The sequence below is a fragment of the Carlito syrichta genome, unplaced genomic scaffold, assembly GCF_000164805.1.
Source record: "Carlito syrichta isolate Samal-C Ts95f unplaced genomic scaffold, Tarsius_syrichta-2.0.1 Scaffold305806, whole genome shotgun sequence".
Lineage (NCBI taxonomy): Eukaryota > Metazoa > Chordata > Mammalia > Primates > Tarsiidae > Carlito > Carlito syrichta.
In genome coordinates, this window is record NW_007249902.1 from 344081 (window position 1) to 368303 (window position 24223).

Below are 24223 nucleotides of genomic sequence, written 5' to 3' on the forward strand. Positions count from 1 at the left end.
CTTAACAACTTGCAACTCCCTGAGTGATTTATGCAGTTTCAAAGCCCTGGGCCGTGTGCACACTGTTCTCTTTGCCCAGAAGTCTCTTTCTGTGTGTCCCCACCCCTTCCCACTCTTTCTTCAAGACTCAGTTTAAATTGTAACATTTCCAGAGCTCTTCTCCCACCAACCAATGTGATGTCATGCTGCTCCTTTAATGCTTCCGGAGAGCACACTATGTGTCCTGTACTTCTCATAGGAATCTTGTTAGTTTTAGTTGATATATCTGTCTCCCATGTTAGACGGTGAATCTCCTGAGAGCACAGAGGATATTGTTCGTATCTCTGAAATCTGACACAAAAATTGGTGTTTAATAATTAGTAGATGACTTGAGTGAATAAGTGAGTGAGTGAATGCTACCACTTCCCTAGAAACCCACCCAAGGATTGAGAAGTAGCAGGACCCGGCCTGAAATTTGGGTCTTTAAACATTTGTCCCAGGTGTCTTCTTTTAGTAACCCAGCTCACCACAGTGGTCAGCACTGGTCGACACTACAGAATAAATGTTTTCCCTCCTAGAAAGTTGAACCTCCAATTTCAGGATTCCCAGCTGTCTTGGGCAAAGTACTTCCTTCAAAACAAGGAGGAGGAGTAGCAGTGTAAAAAAAAATGAGAGTGTCTGGGACATGCCAAGGGCTCTCAGGAATCAGACATCCACTGATTTACAATATATAGGCAGAGCATCTCTAATCCGAAAATCTGAAACCTGAAATATTCCAAAATCTGAAACTTTTTCAGCACTGACACGATGCTTAAAGGAACATCCTGGATTTGAGATTTTTAGATTAGGGGTGCTTAACTGGTAAGTATAATGTAAATATTTCAAATCTAAAAAATTCTCAAATCTGAAATATTTCTGGTCCCAAGCATTTAAGGTAAGGAATACTTGTTCAGATCAGGGATACTCAACCTGTACCAATCAGTTGTTCTTAGATTTTTCTACTGAAGATTTATCTTGGCAGGTATACCAGCTACCACACCCTATCTTTCCAGGGACCGCCTAATGGACAATAAAGGGACCCACTTAAAATTCTCATATTTGTCAGCCACAGTAAATTACCAGGCCTAACTAGAACTCAGCATTTATGCTTTTCTCAAATCTATAGCTGTCAAGTGACTGGTCAGTAACAACCAGCCCCTTGGTGAAGAGGTTCACAGTCCGGGCTCTCGATTTTGCGATGACTAATAGAGGAGACGTCGACACTGGCTTCCCCAGGTCCAATGTTCCATTTAAATGTCTGAATTCTAGTGTGTTCAGCACCTGTTTTATATTCCTGTCTCAGTTTCTTCCCAGGAAAGCAGAAGGAACACAGGACTGGGAGTATGAGGACTGAGTTCTAGACCTGGTTCTGCTGTCAACCAGCTGTGTGGCCTTGGGGAAATCATGTAATCACTCAAGGACCCGGTTTTCTTATTTGTAAAATGATTGCATTCAAATTTATGCTAAGGTTGCTTCTAGTTTTACATCCCTTCTGACCTTGTTACTCAAAGCCACGATCACAGACCAGCGGCATCAATGTCACTTGGGTACTTGTTAGAAATGAAGACTCTCAGGCCCTACCCCAGAACTCCTGAATTAAAATGTCTAGTCTACCAAGACCTCCAGAGGTTTCCTACACACCTCAAGGTGTAAGAAACACTACTGTATGAGACCATTTGTTTAGCTGCTGGACTGAGCTTCTCCTCCTTTTGGAAACATGCTTTTGGGTGTGAACAAGAGCTGCTTCTGCCTAGGAGATTAATGTTACCCAGAGAAAGAGGAAGGGTGACTTTTGAACAGTTTGTTCAACTCATGCTGCCTTAATAAATTCTAAACCAGATTCTTTCCTCCTTCTCTACCTTTCTTTTTTCCTCCTTTTTTACTTCCCTTCTTTTTTTTCTTCTTTCCTTCTTTTCTTTTTCACTAGAAAAACAGAGAGAGGGAAAATAGGTCCTACCATTTCTCAAAAGAATTACTCTTCTTTTTCTCCAGGGGCTTTGGTCCCATCTGGGACAGTCGTTGTGTCTGTGGTTCGAGGCCTGCCTGAGAGGCCAGCCCCAGATGAAGGGAGCCACCCAGCTGAGTAGGTAGAAGAGATTCTGAAAGTGGGAGGAGAAGCCAGCAAGAAGAACACAGACAGAGCTCCACAGGGAGCCAGGCCCCACCAAACTGCTTCTAAAAACAAACATTCTGGATCACTTTTCCTCTCCTCTTGCCAGCATTTTTCCTCTGGGAGTGGGACAACAGGACTCTCTGTTGCCCCCACCCCTAGGCAGCCACAGGGGAGATTCAGAGACCAAAGCTACCCCCTGCTGCACACTGCTGGTATGCCCAGAGCCTGAGGGAAGATTAATGTCCACTTGTCTTAAGAGAAGTCAGAAATGAACACATGAGAGTTCCCAGTCCTCTCTCTATCTGCAAAAGGGGATTCTGGCTTCGCCTGCTCAGTTTTTTCTCCTCAACACCATTTCAGGAAGGACTTCTGCCATTGCCAGATGGGTTCTTTGGAAAAGGAAAAGGGGAGAAGTCCAAGGTCCAGTGGTTATAAAAGAAGGTTTTTAAGGTGAGTTTTAAGCAAAGCACATGAGAATAGTTCAACGAATATTGAATAGAGGATTGATAATGAGAGAGAAAAATAATCAATAGAGTGTCTTTATAAACTAGTGGTTCTCAGTATGGTCCCAAGACTAATAGTACCAGTGTCATTTGAGCAGATAATCTGGGGATGGGATCCAGTAATCACTCTCTTGTTTGTTCTCTTCTTCCTGAGTTGGGGTCTCACTCTGTCACTGAGTTGGGGTACAGTGGCATGATCACAGCTTACCACAGCCTCCAACTCCTGGGCTTAAGGGATTCTCCCATCTCAGGCTCACGAGTAGCTGGGACTACAGGCATATGCCACTCTACCTGGGTGAAGTTTTGATTTTTTGTAGAGATACGGTATCACTATGTTGTCTAGGCTGTTCTCACTATGTTGTCTAGCTTACCACAGCCTCCAACTCCTGGGCCCAAGCAATCTTCCTGCCTTGGCCTACCAAAGTTCTGGGATTACAAGTATGAATCACCATGCCCGGCATCAGCAAGCATTTTAAACCTGCTTTCCAGGTGATTCTATGCCTGTTAAGGTTTAAATACTGTGGTTATAAACTATTATTTCCACAGTGAATGAGAATTGGAGGTAAAGAAAAAAAAATGGAGTTCATTTGGAACAATTGTGCACTTTCTGTGGCCACATACTTTGGCTTTCAGACTGGACTGTGTCTCACCAGTGGGAAGGGGTTGAACTTTTCTTACTGGTACAGTATTCATGTCTTGGAAGCATGGTCTGAGGCTACCAGTCTTTACGCAGATGGTGCCTTGCTGTTATGCAGAAGCACCCTGCAAGACCCAATCTTCCTGTCGCTGCGCAGACCAGCACTGCTGCTTGGAAGATAAATCCCAAGATGTATATAAAGTCATAGGACCCACCTTTCATTCTTTGGGGATTTGTACTCAAGAACTGACATTCTCAAAGTCCTGTTTTCATTCCATAATGGACGGCACATTTAACTACTGCCCGACACTGCAATCCTACCTAAAATTATAACCAGAGCTGGGCAGAGGCTGGAGCGCTGGAGAGAGAAACGTGTGATCCAAGTTTTCCTAGGTCCCACCAGGCTATAAATACAGAGATGGTTCAGTACTAACCCAGAGAGTTCACTGTTTTTGCTCCACCCTGTGCAGAGAGAGCTGCAGCGCCCCAGGCCTCCGTGCAGTGCTTCATGCGATGCTCATTAATCAGCCTGGCAATTGCCACCTGTCATTTGTTCCACAAGGGGTGCCTTTTGCTGGGCACCACCCTACCCAGTAAGTTCTGACCTACATGGGCCATAGACATGTAAATAGGCTATTACACTGCAAGGGGATTTCTGTAATACTATTTTTTAATGGTCTTTCTAAAAAACTTTTTTATTTTAAAGATATGGGATATGATTCAGGGTTAGGTATACAAATGTCCATTATGCAGGTACCCTTGTTGATGAGGTTTGCCCCTCTCCCCTGGCAGTTTCCCTCAATTACCAATCCCACTCCCTCCTAGCAGTTTCCCACTACTGCCAATCCCTTTCTTATAGTATTATGATAATTGCTCAAGATCCACTTATGAGTGAGAACATACGCATACTCTGTTCTTTGTTTCTGTGAGAGATCACTGAGTATGATAGACTCTAAATCCATCCAAGTTGCTGCGAAGTCCATATGTTTGTCCTTCTTTATGGCTGCGTAATATTCCATTGCATATGTGTACCACATTCTTTTTATCCAGTCCAACTTTTGATGGGCAGCATGGTTGGTTCCATGTTTTTGTTATTGTGAATAGAGTTGCAACAAACATGCATGTGCAGGTATCTTTTTTGAAGAATGGCTTGAGTTCCTCCAGGTATATTCCCAATAGGGAGATTGGTGAGTTATATGGAAGATCATTTTCTAGTTCTTTCAGAAATCACCATATTGTCTTCCAAAGAGATTGCACTAGTTTGCATTCTGTAAAACTGTTTTTAAATAAATAAATAAAAGCAAGATATGCACATGGTTTAAAAAATTAATATAGCGGAAAGGTATGAAACAAAAAAAAAGACAGTGCCTTCTCCCAGCCTTGACTTCCAATCCTTCAATTTTTTTTTTTTTGAGAATTTTTCCAGAAGTGTTTTATTCATCCACTAGCATGTACATTCTAGTGTATTCATATGAATGGGAGACTTTTGTGCATATTACTCTGCTGAATAGCTTGGAAACCGTATGCAAAGTTGTTTTCCACCATAAGATTGCCATAATTGGAATGACCAACTTCCCCATTACCAATTATGATCCTTTCTCATTTTTTCCCTCTCACAAACAATGTTACAATGAACATTCTTTTTTTTTGACTTGGAGTCTCACTCTGTCAATCAGGCTGGAGGGCAGTAGCATGCTCCTGGACACTGCAGCCTCAGCCTGCTGGGCTCAGGCAATCCTTCTGCCTCAGCCTTCTAAGTAGCTGGAACTACAGGCATGCGCCACCATGCCCGGCTAATGCTTTGATTTATTGTAGAGATGAGGGATTATAGACATGAGCCACCGCACCTGGCTGAACATTCTTGTATCTATAATCTAATGCACTTCTGGGAATGTATATGTGGATTCAAACCTTGATCACGCGTCAAAGGTCATATGCATTTACAAGTATGATTGATATTGTCCAAGTGCGCAACTAAAATACTGCATGCAGTTATGTACACATTGACTGTGAATGAGAGTCCTTGTCCCCTAATTCACTTGTCAATACTGAGGACTTCTCAGCCCTCCATATCACAGGTTCCGCCTCTGTGGATTCAACCAACTTTGGACAGAATATATTAAAAAATAAAGAAAGCAATGCAACCATTAAAATGATACAAATAAAAATAATATGGTATAACAACTATTTACATTGTATTAGGTATTGTAAGTAATCTAGGATGATTTCAAGTATATAGGAGGATGTGTGTAGGTTATATGCAAATATTGCATTATTTTATGCAAGGGTTTTAAGCATCTGTAGATTTTGATATCTGTAAGGGTTTTAAGCATCTGTAGATTTTGGTATCCAGAATCAATCCTTCAAGGATACCCAGAAATGACTGTTTATGAGACATTTTTAATTTTTGTCAATTTATCAGTGAAAAATAGCATCATGTTGTTTGGATTTGCATGTCTTTAATTTGATGAAAGTAGAACATCTACCAGCCCGGGCATCTTGGAGAGACCTTGTCTCTATAATAAATCAAAAGTTAGCCGGGTGTGGTAGCACATGCCTGTAGTTCCAGTTACATGGAAGGCTGAGGTGGAAGGGTCGCTGGAGCCCTGTAGGTTGACGCTGGAGTGGCCATGAGTATGCCACTGCCCTCCATCCTGGGCCACAGAGTGAGACTCCAACTCAAAAAAAAAAAGAAAGAAAGCTCAAGCTGGGCTTGGTGGCTCAGCCTGTAATCCCAGGGCTTTGGGAGGCCAAGGTGAGTGGATTGCCTGAGCCCGCGGGTTCAAGACCCGCCTGGGCAACTTGGCGAGACCTCATCTCTACAATAAATCAAAAATTAGCTGGGTGTAGTAGTGCGTGCCTGTAGTTCCAGCTACTTGGAAGGCTGAGGCGGAAGGATCGCCGGAGCCCAGCAGGTCGAGGCTGCGGTGGCCGGGAGCGTGCCACTGCACTCGTCCAGGAGACAGAGTGAGACTTCAACTCAAAAAAAAAAAAGAAAGAAAGAAAGCTCAACTCTTTTCATTCATTTATTTAAAATTTTCATTTGTTTTCCTGAGAACTGCCTTTTTATACCCTTTGTCCATTTTTTGGTTGGCCTGCTCATATTTATTCTTATTGATTTGTATAACCACTTTGTAAAATAAGGAAATTATCTCTGTCTGTTACATGTGTTGCAAATATTGTATAGCACTTTACCACTTGTCTCTTGACTTTGGAATTTGCTTCCATACAGATACTTTAATTTTTGTGTCATCAAGTTTATTCATACTTTGCTTTACGGAGACTGGTGTGATAGAGGAAGAACAGACAGTGAGGTGACTCACTTCAGAGGGTATTTGCTTGCCCCATTTTTTCCTTTGGGAAGCCAGAGACGTGGAGTGGACACAAGGCTGAAACAAGGGCGGGCAGAAGGTTGTGCTGAGCCCTTGTCCTGAGGGCTACAGCTAGTGCTGGGTCAGCCACTCCCACAGGCCCTGAACACGGCTCCTTTTCACCTCTCGCCTTCGGTGCGACAGTGCATTGGTCTGCTTTCCTTCACCCTCACAGGGAACTATCTTTCTGGGCCTCTCCACTCTCTACAGTCTAGCCATGTTTCCATGCAACAAATCTCCAAACTCTCAACCTCGAAGAGACTAAGTTGGAGGATTTTTTGTCTTTTTCCTCCCGGGGGCCACAGTGCTCCTACAAATATAGGTACAAATAGCTCATCCATCTCTCCCCCCAGAAACAAAGGCCCCCTCTCACTAATGGAGGAGTAGATAATGAGTCCCTGATTCAACCAAAATGTCCCAGGACAAAGTTAATGAACCGACTGATCACCGCTTAAACCTTCCAGAGGAATATGTCAACTTAATTAAAACTCTTACTGGTGGCATTGCAAGAAGTATAAAAAGGGAGATGACAAACCTTTGGGTTCTGCAGAAAATGACACTCGTGGGCAGGGTGGATAGGGAGTACGTGGGCACATTCACCCAGTTTAATAGCCTGCCCCGGGGTCAGAACCACTCCTTTGACCGCCCTTCACCGTCCAGCACAGCTAACCTCTGAAAATGGCATTTTAATTTGATTTTTTAACCACACCCCTGGCAGTAGCTATGTGGGGGAGGGGGATGCATCAGTCACCTTACTGTCTGGAATTCCAGATGGTTTGTCAGAACAGTGTTGGTGAGTTGAGAACTCTCTCTACTATACTATTTTTGGGTGGATGGCGGGGGGTGTACTACAAAAAGTTATCTAAAGTGAAAAGCTGATATAGCTCATATCTTACTGCAACCCATATGTGCCTGATTCCCAAGGAATGGGTATGAATTTTGCTTCCCAGCACAGTGAGACGGAACATCGTATTACTTCAAGTGCAATAAAATTTAACGCCTAAGCCCTCACTCACCAGGCTGGTGGGAAATTCAATCTCACTTGTGATTCTGAGAGCCCTTTTCTCCCCTAAACTCATACCAGATCCAGGATCTTATTTGGAGGTTGGGTAACAGGAGAAGGGTTCAGTGGGTGAGTTCACTCTTGGCACGCTGACTGCTGAAAGCCGTGACCTTTTCAATATGTAATGCTCATGCTCACAGCGTGGGCTGTTGGGTCTTCTCTGAAAGCCATGATCCAGCTGTTCTCTGAGATTCCACGACCTTCTGAGGGTGCCAGGTAGGCGAGGAGTGTAGGGACTCGTCCACTATAGGACTTGCTTCAACCCTGCTACTCACCCAGTTGTGGTGGTTTTAAAATACACCTGCAAGTTCTTTGATGCTCCTCCCATCAAGAAGTGAAGCCTGATTCTTCTTTCTTGGAATACAGGCTGGCCTGGTGTGATGGGCTTAACTGTGCCCTCCCTTACTCCCAAACTCATATGTTGAAGCCCTAGCCCCAGTATCCCCAAATGAACTCTATTTGGAGATGAGGCTTTTGAAAGGGTAATTAAATTAACATCAGGCCATTAGGGTGATACCCCATTCCAATGTAGCTGATGTCCTTATAAGAAGAGGAGATTAGAACAGATACAGAACACCATGTGAAAACACAGGAAAAAGATGGTGTCTAGGAACCAAAGACAGAAGCCTGAAGAAAGTAACCCTTCCAGCACCTTGATCTCACACTTTTCTGCCTCCAGAAGAAGGAAACACATTTCTGTTGTTTAAGCCACCCACTCTTTGGTAGTTCACTGTGGCAGCCCAGGCAAACGAATGCCCTTGGTGACTCAGTTCTATTGACTAGAGTGCAAAGTGATGCTGTGTGGTTTCCCAGGCCAAGTCAGAGAGAATGACGGAGTTTCTGCTGAGCTCTCTCCCAAGGTATTCACCCTAGCAACCTAGCCACCATGTGGCAAGAAGAAAGTCCAGGCCCCACAGGGAGATGTAGGTGTTCCAGCCGCAGCCCCAGCTAGGGCCCCAGGTGACAGCATTAATGGCCAGGCCTGTGAGTAACCAAACCATGAGAGGATTCCAGCCCTGGCCTTCCAGCCACCCCAGCTGTGTGGAGAGAGAGAGAGAGAGAGAGAGAGAGAGAGAGAGACACCCTGCTGAATCCTGGCCAAACTACCAATTCATGAGCAAAATAAATGTTGCTGTTTTAAGGTGTTAAGTGTTAAGCCAGGGCATTTTTAAAAGCAGCAGTGGATAGAAGGAGCACCAGTCTTGAGGGATCAACAGCTGCTTCTTCCTCTCTAACCTCTCCATTTGGAAAGCTCCCAAATAATCTCCCTTCAATTATACAACATTGGCTTCTCTTTCTTGAGGGGTCAGGGTGGGAGTAGGAGAGGTTTATGCCAACTGGTGTTTCTTATTAATGCACACGAATACAAAACTGGGGACATTCTTCATAGAACATGTTCTTATTTCAGGTGGAAGGTGAGATCTACGTAAATAAGCAGCCACTGCATTTGTATCCAGTGGTGATCGATGTGTTCATGCTCCCTTCAGCCACCTCTGCTTGTGCTTAATACCAACCTTGAGTTTACATTCAGCACTCTGCCACACTCCCCCCAAAACCCCTCAATTCTCAAAACATTGGAGATCATTCAGACATCACTGAAAGCTGAATAAGAAGGTGGAGAGAGGGTATCTCCCCTAGAACACAGGAAAACTTTCAGAGTTTACTGTAGACATCACCACCTTCTCTTTCTAGTCTTCCCAAGATCTGGCCTCTCCCCCAGGTGCCCTGTCACCTCCACCATGAGATTCAACCTGCCTTTACTCACACACTGCACCCAGCATTTAAAAAAAAAACCCTAAACAGGCAAACAGGAATAACTTATTGTCCCTGAAGCACGCCTCAAAAGGTGTCCAGCATGTTCCAACACAGTTCCAATCTCATTTTCCTGATGCTACTCATGTTACTTGTTTCTGTTTCTTTCCCTTGGAGCTCAAGGAAATTGGCAAGTGCCGCACTGTTTTCTCTTCTCTGTGCTGCCCTGAAGAATGCAACCATGGCAGCCCCCCTCCAGAATCCCCAGTGCCAAAGTCAACAGTGAGGTGAAGAACCTGGAGTCAGTCACTCTACACATGGTGTCCCAGTTTTGCTGTGGCAATGGCCTCATCTATAAAAGGTGCCCAGTGCCCAACTCCAAAACAACAATGAGAGAAAGCGAGAGCGAGAGGAAAAGCTCCCTGTGTGCCTGTCATGATTTTCCTTGCTAGATAGAGGGTATTGGAGTCTAGTCCTCACTCCAGAGGTGAGCAGACTGCAGCAGCCAAACAAGTGGATGACATTAGACATGGGAGTTTGTGGAAGTCACCCACCTCCCAGAGAGGCAGCAAGATGCAATAATTATAACAAGAACTGCCAGCAACTATGTGTTGAGCACCTACTATGTGACAGGTATCATGCCAAGTGCTTTATGCACTATCTCAATTAATACTCAGAACTATCTTATGAGAGCAACTATTATTATTCCCATTTCACAGATAACAAAACGAGGCTCAGAGGTGCCAAGTATCTTACCCAGGACTACATAGGTAATAAAGAAGGCTACTAATGAGCAAATGAGGACAGTTCTCTTGTCTTCTTGTGAGTATCAAAGGAATATCCAAGGAATCTGGTCCAAGAAGCCCCTCCCATAAGTACATGCTACCAGTTTTGAGCATGTACTATGTACTAACACTTTGGGACTGAGGGCTCTGTTTTGTTGCACACAGCAGCCCTGAGAGGAAGATGTGCTCAACATCCTCATGAAGCCAATAAAGGTGGGTTCAATGGATGGGCAGGAAGCAATATGTTTATTAGGGTAGGGTAGATTCAAGAATGCAGGTAAGTTTGGGAGGTCTGGGAGTTATCCATGAAGGGCTGGCAGGCTGTTTTTAAGGTTTCCAGTTTTCGGGAGTCACTGTTCTATTTAATGTGCAGTTAACAATAGTCTGAGGCCAGGTATGGTGGCTCACGCCTATAAACCCAGTACTTTGAGAGGCCGAGGCAGGAAGATTGCTTGAACCCAGGAATTTGAAAGTAGCCTGGGCAACATAGTGAGACCTCATTCTACAAAAAATTAGCCAGGAGAGGTTGCACACACCTGTAGTCCCAGTTACTGAGGAGGTTGAGGCGAAAGGATGACCTGAGCCTAAGAGGTCGAGGCTGCCATGAGCTGTGATTTATTTCTTTATGGATATCAGAGTGACTCAAACAAACAAACAAAACAAAATAAAAAAAACTCTATAGTCTGAACCGCCCCTTCTCCACGTGACCACACAAGGATGAGGTATTTTCAGTTCCTTTCTTCTGTTTTAGTGCCATGCCCTGAAAAAGGCTTACCGCATTATCCAAATCGCTACAGCTCACTTCTTGTCACCTTTACATACTGGAACTTTGCTTCTCCTGCTTTTCCATAAGTTGAGCATCTAAAGCTACTACTCCAAAGCTGGCCTCCCCAAAGTTCAAACCAAGTTGCATCCCCCCAGTGGCATGTGAGAGCTAGTCCCATCTCTTGGTTCAACTCTTGGGGCTGTTTGGCGGCCCTGGATGGCACTGTCTGAATGCAGCAACCCATTTCCCATTTTACCACATAGTTGCCAGAACTGGGTATTGACATCTTTGACAAATGAAAATCAGATTTTTAAAAATTTTGTGCTGCAATATAGATCTTTGACATAGCAAAGCAAAAAACAAGCTCAAGCCCAAAACATGACATCAGCTAGAGTGAATCCATCTATATAACAATGTTTAGGATTGTCAGGGTGTAGGCCCTAAAGGTGACCATTACCTTGGTGAATACCATTACTTGTTAAATACCAGGCACTCTGATAAGAACTTGATATACTTGAGTCATCACCCTGTCAAGTAGTTATTGTCACGGTCCTATTTACACACAAGGAAACAGAGGCCCGGGGAAGGAAAGTGACATGCTCCAGGACTTCCAGCTAATTGGTAACAGATCCAGGACTGCCCCCCTAAGACCTGGAGCGTCTGAGGAAGGCAGTTGATGGCGTCTCACTCTTTCCCATGCCACTCACCTTGGTGTGACTTCCGCCATGTTATGTCCTCTCTCCAAGCCTCAGCCACTCGTCTTTAAAATGTTGGAATCTCACCCCGTTGCTGTGAAGACCAAATAGGAAAGGGAGGAGGGAGAGATGAACGGGGATGCAGAGACGGAAGGTCAAGAGAGGGAGGGGAAAGCAGAAGGGAAGTTGAAGCCCTTGCTTATTGATGACATGCGCTGTAAAAATACCCAGCACTCTGATTATTTCCTCCGATTATTTCATGTCATGAAGACCTGTCTTCAGGTGCACTAAATTCTGGGCAAGTTAGGTCACTGACTACGGATGTGGAAGCTAAGCCTGGTCACCTCCCATTCCTGAGTGCCCTCTCTGTCAAACGAATGGAGATGGCTACCCTCAAAGAGCCCGTGGAGCTAAAGCCCGTGTGTCAAGTTGAGGCCAGTCTCCAGCCCCTACCCTCTTGATTTGTCCTTTCCCCGTCTCTAATGCCCGCCAAGCGCCAGGTGGGCCGGTAGCCACCAGAGACACCTGCTGGTAGTAGGAAGCCCAGTGGTTCTTCAGGAGGATGAAGTCTCAGCACCCATTGAAGTTGGGCAAGGCCTTTAGTTTTCTTTAGATCTTGGGTCTGGGAGAGAGTTTGGGTTTGTTAAACCATCCCATGCCTCAGGAAGTTGAATTTTGAGGGAATGCCCACTCTGTTTCCTGTTTTGTGAAACAGCAAGGAATTTGGCGCTGTTCTCTCCTAGACACATCCAGAGCTAATCTTAATTTTCGATGGAGTAGGCAGTGACCTTTGTTTTATTTGTGTATGGGTAGTAGGAAGGCATTTCTCGTCCCCCAACAAAATGTCCTTTTCCCCAAACCTGTGGAGGAAACTTGACTTGCTCCTATGATCAACTCATTCCTTTGGACTAGGCTCTGACCTCCTTTTATTTATTTTTAATTTTTTGTAGAGACAAGGTACCCCTATGTTGCCCAGGTTGGTTTCAAACTCCTGGATGTCATGCAATCTTCCTGCCTTGGCCTCCCAAAGTGCTGAGATTGCAAGCATGATTCACGGCACCTGGCCATGCTCTGAGCTCCTCTTAAAGACCACTTTGAAAATGTAAGCCCTATGATGGCAATAAGGCATTAAGTCTCTGTCTCATAGTATGAATGACCATGAACCTGCTGGCTTTCATTTTTCACTCTGTCATCTGGGGGGAGACCCTCCATGACTCTGTTTCCTTAGCTACAAAGTGGGGATAATGGTGACTGTAAAGATTAACTGACACACCCATGTGAAAGACACAATGCCTGGCCCAAAGTTGACATGGAATCAGTGGGAGGAAGAGGGGGTGACTGCAACAGTTATGGCAGCCGCAGTAGTAAAGGCGTTATTGTCCATACCAGGAGAGATGAGGAAAAGCAAGACTATTCAGTACCTGCAGGTGAAAAGGAGCAGTGAATGGAAAGAAGATGGAAGACAAGGTCCCCAACAGGACCACTGTGCTGAGAGTTGATCCTGGTGACCTCATGACAACTTGATGGAACAATGACACCTGCCACATGAATTAGGTTCCAGGCATCTCACCGCAGATTGAATTCATTGTCTTTGGTTTTTGAGTTTGACTCTCACTCTGTCACCCAGACTGGTGTGTAGTGGCACACTCACGGCCACCGCAGCCTTGACCTGCTGGCCGCAGGCAATCCTCCCGCCTCAGCCTTCCAAGTAGCTGGAACTATAGGCACACACCACCATGCTCAGCTTATTGTTTGATTGATTGTAGAGACGAGGTCTCACCTAGTCACCCAAATTGGTCTTGAACCCCTAAATTCAGGCAATTCTCCCGCCTCAGTCTCCCAAAGTACTGGGATTATAGGCTTGAGGCACCGCAGCTGGCCTGAATTTATTCTCTTTGAACCCTCATAAGAACTCGATGAAGTAAATTCTACTAATATCCCCCATTTACAGTTGAGGAACCTGAGGCCCAGAAAGTTAAGGCAACTTGACTTAAAGTCATATAGCCAGGAGGTGACAGAGGTAAAACCCTAAACCACCTCCGTCTGACCCCAAAGCCCAAGCGGTGAACTCAGAACCATCGGCCTAAGAACCACAAGTCACCAAGCCACCTCATTTCTGCCTCTTCCCACACCCAGATGGAGGATGGAGGGAGTTAGGTTTGGGGGAGGGCACTCAGCTCTTCTCTCTTCAAGGTCTAGGGGTTATAACCTTGCAGCAAGCAAACAAGCCCCAGCCCTGGCAGGGCTGGATCTGAAGCCCTCTTATCTGCTTCATTTCATCAGGCGGCCGGCGGCGAGCACAGGAAATTAAAAGCAGCTCGTAGATCATAGAACACAGCACCAAGTGATCTCAGACAGAATCCCTCCCACCTCCCTCCCATTCTCCTTGTGCAAGATCATGGCTCTTAGCAGAAAATGGCTGAACTCGTGCAGGGGGCCAGGCTGTCCTAGGTGCCAGTAGCCTCAGAGACAAACAAGGAGGCCCTGTCCTCAGAGGGCTCAGAATGTGGGGAGGTAGGCCCTTAGACAATTGTGGATTTGTGTGTGTGCATGTGTTCGTTCTGGAAGGAGACTCGGGAAACAGTGGGCCTTAGAGAAGCAAGCTGGGGCTAGGAGCAAAGGGAAGTCCTACTTTTCTCTTTCTATCTTTCTGCATGCTTGAACTTTTCACCACATGCTTGTGTTAACCATTTTTACAAGCAATTTTACATTTTAAAGATGAAATAAAATAAGGGTCTACACAGAAGACCCAATCCATGGGGAGGAAAAAGAGCAGAAAAGACTTCTTTTAAGGAATATTCTTAAGTCCCAAAGAAAAGAATGAATAAACAGGTAACAAAAAAAGAAGAGGAAATTCCAGGCAGAGGGCCCAGTTAAGGCAAAAGTTTGGAGGTATGGGAGAACCAGGAAAAATAGGTTGGTGTGGGGGAAGGGGCCAGTGCTGCAAAATGGGGGACTGGATTCTCAACCCCACTCTTTCCTCCCCCACCTGCCAGGCACATGCTGCAGCATCGCCCAGTTCTAACCACAGGCTCATTGTGAAATTAATTGCAGGGGTGAGGGTGGGGGTCTTCTCACCTGTTTCACGCGCATATATTAGCAACAACATCTCAGATGGGGCACTCTGTGAGCGAGAATGTCTGTTATTTCTGCTCGCCCAGAATTCCTCCCTCCAAGTTTTGGCAAAAGTATTACCTTTTCTTTCTTTGTCAGCTTCCCCTTATTCTCCCACGTGGTCCTGAGAAGAGGGTCCATAGTCACAGCCCTACCCCATGCTACCTCAGCCAAGAGGCATTGGGATGTGATCTAGACTCAGGCCACAGAACTTCTCTTCCTGAAATCTGATCTTGGTGGAGGCCTTTTTAGCATGGCAAAAGCTGGGCTGATTCATCTCCATAGGGTCACTGAGAAGTGAGGTCCATAGTTCCTGCCCATCAAGATTGGACTGTTCAACTTTCCCTTCAGTTCTATGAGTCTCCAGAATCCTCCTAACAGAATCTTTTGTTGGCTTCTTAGCCAGAGTCTATTTCTGGTACTGACAACCAAAGAACCCTAGTGAATGCCTCTGTTCTGTTGAGAGTCAAATAAAAACTGGTTTGAGACCCCAATCTACATATGATGGACAATCCTCATTCCTGCTTACCCTTCTAGAGAATTCTTATTAACCCTTGTCTTGTTCTGCTTAACAGCAATGAACTATTTCAGTTTGTGGATGGTCTCACTATACTGTGTGAGTTACCCTTGCCAGTACAAACAAGAAACTCATCACTGTTCCTCAATTTATCTCTGCTCTCCCCCCGACTAAAGCCCACTTATATAAGGAGTGCGTGTGTGTGTGTATGTGTGTGTGCATGTGTGTACATACAGGAGTCTTTACTGAAGAGAAAATTTACGGCACTCACACACACAAAAATGTACACTCAATAATTAGATATCCTTGTTCTTAAAAGTTTTACCAACACAAATTCTAAGTTCTAGTTTCTTCCTGCTAGGTCTTCTCCTCTATTCCTCTCTTCCTTTAAATCCTCCCACTCAAATTCCCCTACTTTGTGTAAAAACATCTGTTCTCTCTTTATCACTTTGTCTTCTACCAACTTAGCACTAGGGTTTCAAGACAGTTCTCTCTCTAAGAGAGAAATCTGGGGCTTAGTGTTAACATATTTCCCACCCCACTTCAGTGATTTCTGTGGACAGAAGACTAGGACCCAGCCCAATGGCCAGTTGTAGCCCCTTCCAGTCAAAGAACAATGATTCTGAGCATGGGAACAGTCCCAGTCCTCCTTTCTCCTTTAATTCACATTCAATTAGAGGGAGTGCTCGTCTCTGCGAGAACTCAGGTCACGTTCACAGGTTTGAGACCCCAGCCTATGTATCACTGCCTTCCCTTGTCTCTCAGTGAACCCTCTAAGAGAAGAGAGTGATGGGAATCAGAGCCACAGGAGGCTGAGAACAGAGCCAGGCACTGGCAGTGATTCTGGACAGGGTGGGTGTCTGGTTGATGCCCTGGACTCTCCCTCTGATTAATCTTTTTCTTACTACTTTGTGTGGACTCTTCCTCTGATGAATCTTTTTCTTACTACTTTGTGTGCACAAGCTCAGTTATGGGACACTCAAGACCTTGAAGACATGAGGTCTACATGATATTTGCTCTTCATGGTGCCCACCCAAGAAAAGATCTCAGCACATGGCACACAGCATGAGTACTTGGCCCATGCTTGTAGAATTAGCATATTCATTCCCCAGAATTCACACTTCTCACTAATCATTCGTTCAACAAATACATATTAAATTCCTCCTCTGTGTCAAGCAATGGGGACAAAAGCAAAATAAGACCAAACTGCTGTCCATAAGAGTCTAAGAATCTTGTAGAGGATGGAAGGGAAAAAACAGGCAGTTATTCAATATGGGAAAAGTGCTGGGTCACAGATCTACTCATCACATAGCTATCGAGCATCTTCTATGGACCAGGCTTTGTCAATTACCTGGGATTCTGGAAAATAAGACACTACTTTGTAAAATAAATACTGATTAATTAAAATGTGAGTTTGATTGTGTGTTGGGTGTCTAGCAGACAGGAAAAGTGGGCAAGAGAAAATGCACAATTCACAAGCATTTATCACAGTGTCAAGCACAGTGTCTTAGCAAATATTTATTGAATGAAAGTTGACCAAAATAAATAATTACAGAACATGATACATGTTTTGACAGAAACAAAAGTGTGTTGTGGGTAACCATTTGGAAATCAGAGAACACCTTCCAAAAGGAGATGGCATCTGAACTTCACCTGGGTGAGAATGTGCCGGAAGTAAGAGAGAGGACCAGAGTTTCAAGAATGAGGACTAGCATGTCCAGAATCCCTGAGGTATGGAGGAGTGTGTCCCATGGAAAAACAGTGAGTGGAGAAGGAGCAAGAGTTTGGTGGTGGTGATGGAGAATGGTGAAAGAGGAGGTTGGAAAAGCAATCTGAGGTTACATCCCTGAGGGTTTAGGATGCACTAACACCTGAGAAACAGTCATCCTGTCTGCTAGGCAGGCTGTGGTGGTAGACAGCTACTGCCTCTGTGTGTCGATGATTTCACAGAAAAAAGTAGAAAGCACCCCTCTTCTACCTGATAGAGAGTGGACAAGATTATGTGTTTTAGAATCAAGAGGACCCTGGGTTCAAATCCCAGATTTGCCATGTTTTAACAGCGAGATGTTAAGCAAGTAACTGAACCTCTCTGCCTCAATAGTTTCATCTCCCAAACAGACATCATAACATCTGCTCCAGAGGAATGTTGTAAATAATTAAATAAGGCAAAATACATAAAATCCTTAATATAGTGCCTGGCTTATAGTAAGTATTTTGAAAGAGTTTTTTTTTTTTAATTGTCATTATCACAATGATTCTTACTTTTGTTGTTCTATTTGGAATTGAAATCGGCCTGATTTTCCCATATAACTGATATTTATGGGACTTCTTGAATAACCATAGAAACTGACCCAGTCTTAAAACTTAAGACAAATGTACATTTGTCTTATCTATGTTCCTTCCTCAAGAAACCAACCCTTAGGCAAGGGACTGAAACTCATCAGAACACCACATCTAGACAATGAGATGGCAGATCCCTCACTCAACACAATTGCTTGTTTACTCCTTCCTAATTCCTGCCCCCCAACAAAGTTATATTCCTCCCCTTACTATATAAACCCCTAATTTTAGTCTGTAAGGGGAGACAGATTTGAGACTGATCTCCAGTTCTTAGTTGATATTACCCAAATAAAATACCTTCTTCCCTGGCAATCCTGGTTGTCTCAGTGATTGACTTTTTGTACAGCAAGCAGTGAGACTTGGCATGGAACCCCTGGCATTTCAGTAACAGATTAAGTCTCTCATGCATCTTCTATTGCCTATAAATAAGTCAACTTTGATCCCCACCTTTTCTATATTGTTTATCTCCATAAAGCAAGTGAATTTAGAGCAATCATTTGATAGGAGGTATGGATTACTCAGGATGGCAGGAACCTCCAAGGACATGTGGCCTGACACCCTTCTCAACTTACCATTAAGGAACCTGAAGCCCAGAGGGGCAAAGGCTTAGAGAGAGACCTGGAGCTAACCCCTATACCTCTAGATCTCAATCCAGTGCTCCTCCAGGCACAGCTCACTGCCTCCCATTCAATTCTGTTGCCATGTAGACAGGCCAAGGTTATAATCAACTTCAAATGCCAGTCTCCCAAAGCCAAGTCCTGGAAGACCCAACACCAGATCCTGCCCTTCTCAGCAGTCCCAAAGGGCTTGGTTTGCCTTCCTCATACTCCCTGTAGCCTAGCAGATCACTGCTTAAGTCTGAGAGTAGATGCTTTCTTCCCTGGAGCCTCAAGGAGGAGGTGAGAGCCCCCTCCTACTCTGCGTCATCTTACAGTGGGAACAAGGCCTGGGGACAAAGCCAGAGCTAGGCTGACACCAGAGTATTATTTCTTTCCCGAGCTCTTATCCCCAGCAGAGGCTGTGTTACCCAGTGGCTGACCTCCCCACAGCCCGGGGAATGTTTCTCATCAGCAGGTCCTGGCAGTCACTTTGGAGTCAGTCCCTCTTCTGGCATTTGCTCCAGGATCCCACAGTTTCCCAGAATCCACCCCCTTGGTGAGGGTCATGGCTCTCCTCTGGAAGAGAAGCTCAAGGGAGACCCTCAGCAGGACAGGAGGACCTTGGGTTTTTCTGGCACTCCCTCAATAGTGCACATAACCCTTCACTGTGGGCTTTAATGGGAGGACTCACATGGTCTGAGCAAGCCCAGTTCAGTGCTCATCTGTTATTCTGTCCCCTTCATGAGACTCAGAATGCCAGCCATACTCCCAGTCAAATGTAAGGAAAACTTTATGCAAAAGAGGCTATTTTTCGCTCCATGGCTCCCTACCACAGCTGACCTGGCTGTGGGTAAGATAGACAGGATGTAGCCCACATGGAAGCTAGTGTCTAGCCAGGAAGATTCTCTCCTGATGGTGACTGCCACTGAACCAGTCAGATCCTCGCTCATGCCTTCCTTTATTCTCCAAATACACATGCCAAGTTCTAGACTAGGTCCTAGTGATACACTTGGTGATACACTTTGTAACCCCAGATCTTTGTGCTCTGAGTAGGAATTCAATATATGACTCTGTTCCTTATTAGCTACTTAGACTAGCTGTCAGGGTTTTGTTGTAATGTAAACCCAACTCTCATTTATAAGGTGATCGTTACTGTAAACAAACCAATGCATCTATTAGGCCCCTCAACTGGCTCCTATCTATGAAACCAGGACTAGAGCTGTCCTCAGGAAATCAAATGATGATGTTCTCTCTCCTCCCCCAGCCCATCTTTCTCCATGCCTTAGACCTCTCTTTCTTTCCATGCCTTGGGCTCATTCTTTCCTAACATGGAAGAGCTTTATCCTCACAACAGGAGACCCAGCATGGGCAGCTGCAGGCTCCATCAACCCAGATTAGCAACTCCCAAAGAAAAGAGGATTTCTCTCTCCCAGGGCCTATATATAAAATTCAAGAGAAGGACACCAATAAACCAAACTCAGTGGCCACCCTTCAGCTAATCACTGTGGCAAGAGGCTTGAGCTCTCACAGTTGGTCAAGCCTTGGTCACAGGACATCCCTTGGCCTACCAGAACCCTATGGTGTCAAAGAACAGTTTCTCCAAGAATGGAACGTGTCCTTTTCATGGGAAATGGGGCAGATCCAAACAGAACAGAGGGGAAAAGGCAGGGGGAGATGTCTATTACACCAGGAAGAATACAGGAAAAGGCTATTGTTATCCAAAGGAAAAGTAGGGAAGGTCTTTACCAAAGAGCAGTTAGTTTTAGGATTGTTTCTAAGGGCCAGCTTCTTTAGAATACAGAAGACATTAATATGTTTAAAAATATTTAATGGACTGGGAATTTCTATAAGACATAGAGAAGTGCTGAGTCAGCACGGAGTTAATATCCAAGGTGACAGAGGACAAACCAAACAGCTTTGTGGGAGGGTGAGAATCCACAACTATGAAGCTGTACAGCTATCTTGTGAGACAGGCATTGCTGTTTCCCTCCATTTGCAGGAGAGGGAACTGATGCCCAGAGGAGGTACAGAAACATAAAAAGAAATCTCACTGATGGCTCCAGGGCCCCTAAGCGTGGAGCTGGGATGTGAACCTAAGTCTGCCTGATTCCAAAGCATTGCGTTCTTCCCACAAGTCCCATCTGCCTTCCAGAGGCAAATTATAGCCCTGTTGAAAGGTGGAGGGGCGAACAATGAGTCCCTTCTCTATTTATAGATGGGGAACAAAACCAGACAGCCCACAAGGGCAGAAATGCCAGGAAGGAAAACAGTTTTTCTGGGTCCTTTATGAGGACATTTTTTTGCTCCCAAAATGGAGATGGCGCCAGAGAGTCAGATCACCCATCACGGGACGCCGCCAAGAACGTGGTCAAGACGTGATATACTCAGCAACCCCGCGAGAGGAGTGTGCCCAGATCCCATACCTAACAGGGTTTATAGCAAGTAATTGGCAGAGAAATGGAGACTTCAAAAGTAGACCTATTCATTTGAGAAGTTTCACATGAATGTGATGATATCTACATGCTATGACTGAAAAGAAAGGCTTTTAAAAATCAGACTTTAATTTAAAAATGCATGTTTATCTTATTTGCAGAGAGAAAAGAGCTAGAAAGCACATGCTGTTAATGGCAGACGTAAAAATCCAAATTAATTTGACTGGGAAAACATGAGTCTGAACTATGACAGGGATCTTAGTGGACTTGGTATTTCCTGATGCACTCCTTTTCCACTCTTTTCTTCAGGCAGGAGATGCCATCCCTGGCTACATGGGTTGCCCTACCAATAATGATCTGGCCACTTGGGATACTTCATTCCTCTGGGTCCAGTAGTCAGCTGACCGGATATGATTCAAGCCAAGACAGCCAGTCCATCTCCCTGGGATTGATGTACAGTGCTGGGAAAGCTGACCTCCCTCCACTAGGTTTGTGAAGCTGCAAGAAACAGGCATATACAGCCCCCAGCCTCATCAACCCAGACCAGCAATGACCCAGGCAAAAATGTTTCTCTTTCTTGGCACTCCACATGAAACTAAGGAAGATTTCTCTCCTGGCCATGTGAGTGGAGCCATTCACAAGTAGCAGAGAATGAGGCAAGTCCAGAGAAGAGGAGAGAGAGAGAGAGAGAGAGAGGGAATGAAGAGAAGGGAGGGAGAGAGAGAGACAGAGACAGGGGGAGAGAGAGAGAGGAGAGAGAAAAACAGAGGAGAAGGGGAGAGAGAGAGAGAGAAAGAGAGAGATGAGGAGAGGAGGGGAGGAGGCCAAGGTGAGAGGATCACTCCCAGTTTTCTGGCAAGAGAACTTGACAGTGAGCTATGATTGTGCCATTGCACTCAGACCTGGGCAACAGAGAAGACTGTCTCCAAAATAAGTAAATAAATAAAGAGAGAGAGAGAGAATTAATAACCAAGTTAACTATTAGATTAGACACATATATGGAAACCAGGGGGTGGTGCACAGAGTTTTGTGTGTTTCTCAATGAGACACATCAGCCCATCAGGAACTTCTCAGTAGACTTCTGGGATTCCCTTCTCTCTTGCCTGTCTTCTCCTATTTCCTGGAGTTCCTTGTCCTCTTGGCCTTTTGGGCTTCTTTGCCCACCCTTGAAGTTTCCCAGGAAACCAGTTTCATTAACTCTCATGAGCAGCAGGAGGAAGTAGAATCAGATTTCTTCAAGGGAGAGGATTTGGGCCCCTCAGTACAACATCAGCAGCCCAACGTGTCTTTTTCTGACGACGCCACCTCTCCTCTGACAGCACCTCTTCCATGAACCACGGCACTGGGGAGTGTCTGTCTTTTTTTGTCTCTGTCTGACCAAAATCATCCTTCCAAAAAGAGGAGTGTGAAGGAAACAGGAACTGGAGAGGGGCAATACTCAGGAACAGTCTTAAGTGTATCCCACGAAGGAGGTCTCAGTGTGGCACAAACTGAAGATTTCTGGGCAGCCCCCCTTCTCTACCTCCCCCAAAATAATACTCTGTCTGATGCTGGGAACATCACTTACAAACTATAAAGCCACACTACCCAACTGTTTTGTTATGATGCAAGGGTTTTATTGTGATGTAAAGTCAACTCTCATTTATAAGATAATCATTATTTTAAATAAACCAATGCATTTATTAGGCCCCTCAAATTCAAGGAATATCATTTTTAAAACCCTACTCTAAAATGTTTTCTTTACATGTGTAGTAGACCTGCAACAAGGAGAGATTTTAACTGATAAGTTCCAATAGTCTATGGAATTTTTTTTCAAATTCGAAGACCTCTGCACTATCTCACATTTGCTGCTAGTAAGGAAGTAAATTATTACAACCTTTCTAGTAGGTCATTTGGCAGTGTATTTCAAAAGCTTGAAAATGTTCATATTTTTCTGCCCAGTAATTTTCGTTCCAGAGCATGGACTGGCTCCATCATTTACCAGTCATGTGATTTAGCCTCTTTGACCCTTGGTTTTCCCATCTCTAAAATGGAATCGTATTAACTCCAACCTCAGAGGCTGGTTGTAAGGATTAAATGAAACGCCTTTGAATAGTGCCCAATATATAATTAAATGTTATGTAAGTATCAACTAAGTAAATGTTCAGAGATAGAAATACATCCCACTATTATTCCAACTGACAAAATTTTAGAAAGATGTTTAATAATAGATTGCTGGCTAAAAAAATTATGTGCATTTATAAGATGGAAAATTACATAGCAATTTTTAAAAATCATGTTTTCAAAGAATATTTAATGAAGGGGAAGATGGTCAAAATATATTGTTAGACAAAACAAAAATCAGATGTCAAATACTATGTACAGTACAATCTGAATGTCAAAATAAAAAGTTAGGGAGATACTTAAAAGTATTATTGATGGGTATATAAGCTGATGGTTAAACCTTGCGTGCACTTTGGAATCACCTCGGGAACTTGAAAAAACTATCCTACTGTAAGAATCTCACCGCTAGAAATTCTGGTTTAATTTGCCTGTGACCTGGGTTTTGAGATTTTTTCCCCCCTCTGCATGCCTGTTTTCTTTTCCCCAATTTTTTCCCCAAGTCTTCTAGAATAAACATGTATCACTTTTATAATTATAAATTAAAAACATAAATTCTATTTAAAAGACATTTCCACGAGCCCCATGAGAGTGGCTGACTAAGCACTTATCTCAGTGACTGGTTTACCAAATTATCTTCTCCCAGGGAGAGCTTGAAGGGAAGCAAGAGCTTGGCAGAGGAGGGAGAGGCAGTATCAGAGAATGAGTCACTGTCCTGGAGAACTGACCTGGAGAACTGAAGGAGGGTGTAGGGCTCAAGGTGAAGACACTGACCACTTGGACTGAGGAGGACACACTGACCAGCTTCAGGGCTGAACCAAGGTGCACTGGTTGTTGACTGAGTTATTTGCAGCTCTTCCTGGCCAAGACCGTCCTCAGTGCTCCTTGTGACACTGGGATCTCATTTATGTATGTCAGCATTGTGTTTTCTCCTTTCCAGAGCACAGTCTTGATAAGGGCTGGAAGGAACGAACACAAGGAGTAAAAGGAAGCAATGCAAGGTCTTTTGCTGCTAAAAAATGTAGCTGACAAAGAATCCAGGGCTGTTAGTATTTCTCTCCCTCTGTGTCGCATATAAAATGCGTTGAGTTTGATGATTGAACTCCTTTGGCCGGTGTAGCATTCATTTTTTTCTTTCATTCAGTAAGTTCTCCTTGAACTCTTATTATGTGCCAAACCCTGTGCCAAGTACTTTTCATCATTTAATTCTTATCGAGAGCCTTCAATAAATGACTCGGGTATTGTGATTAGCTTGCCTTTTAGAGATGAAGGGTTTGAAGCTCAGGGAAGTTATTGGCCTAAAGTCACCCAGCAAGTTGTTAATCACACCACCGTCATCAGAATGGCTGCTGATTATTGAGGATCTACTCCGTGCCAGGCACTGTACTAAGAGCTTTATACCCTTTTTTTTTTTTTTT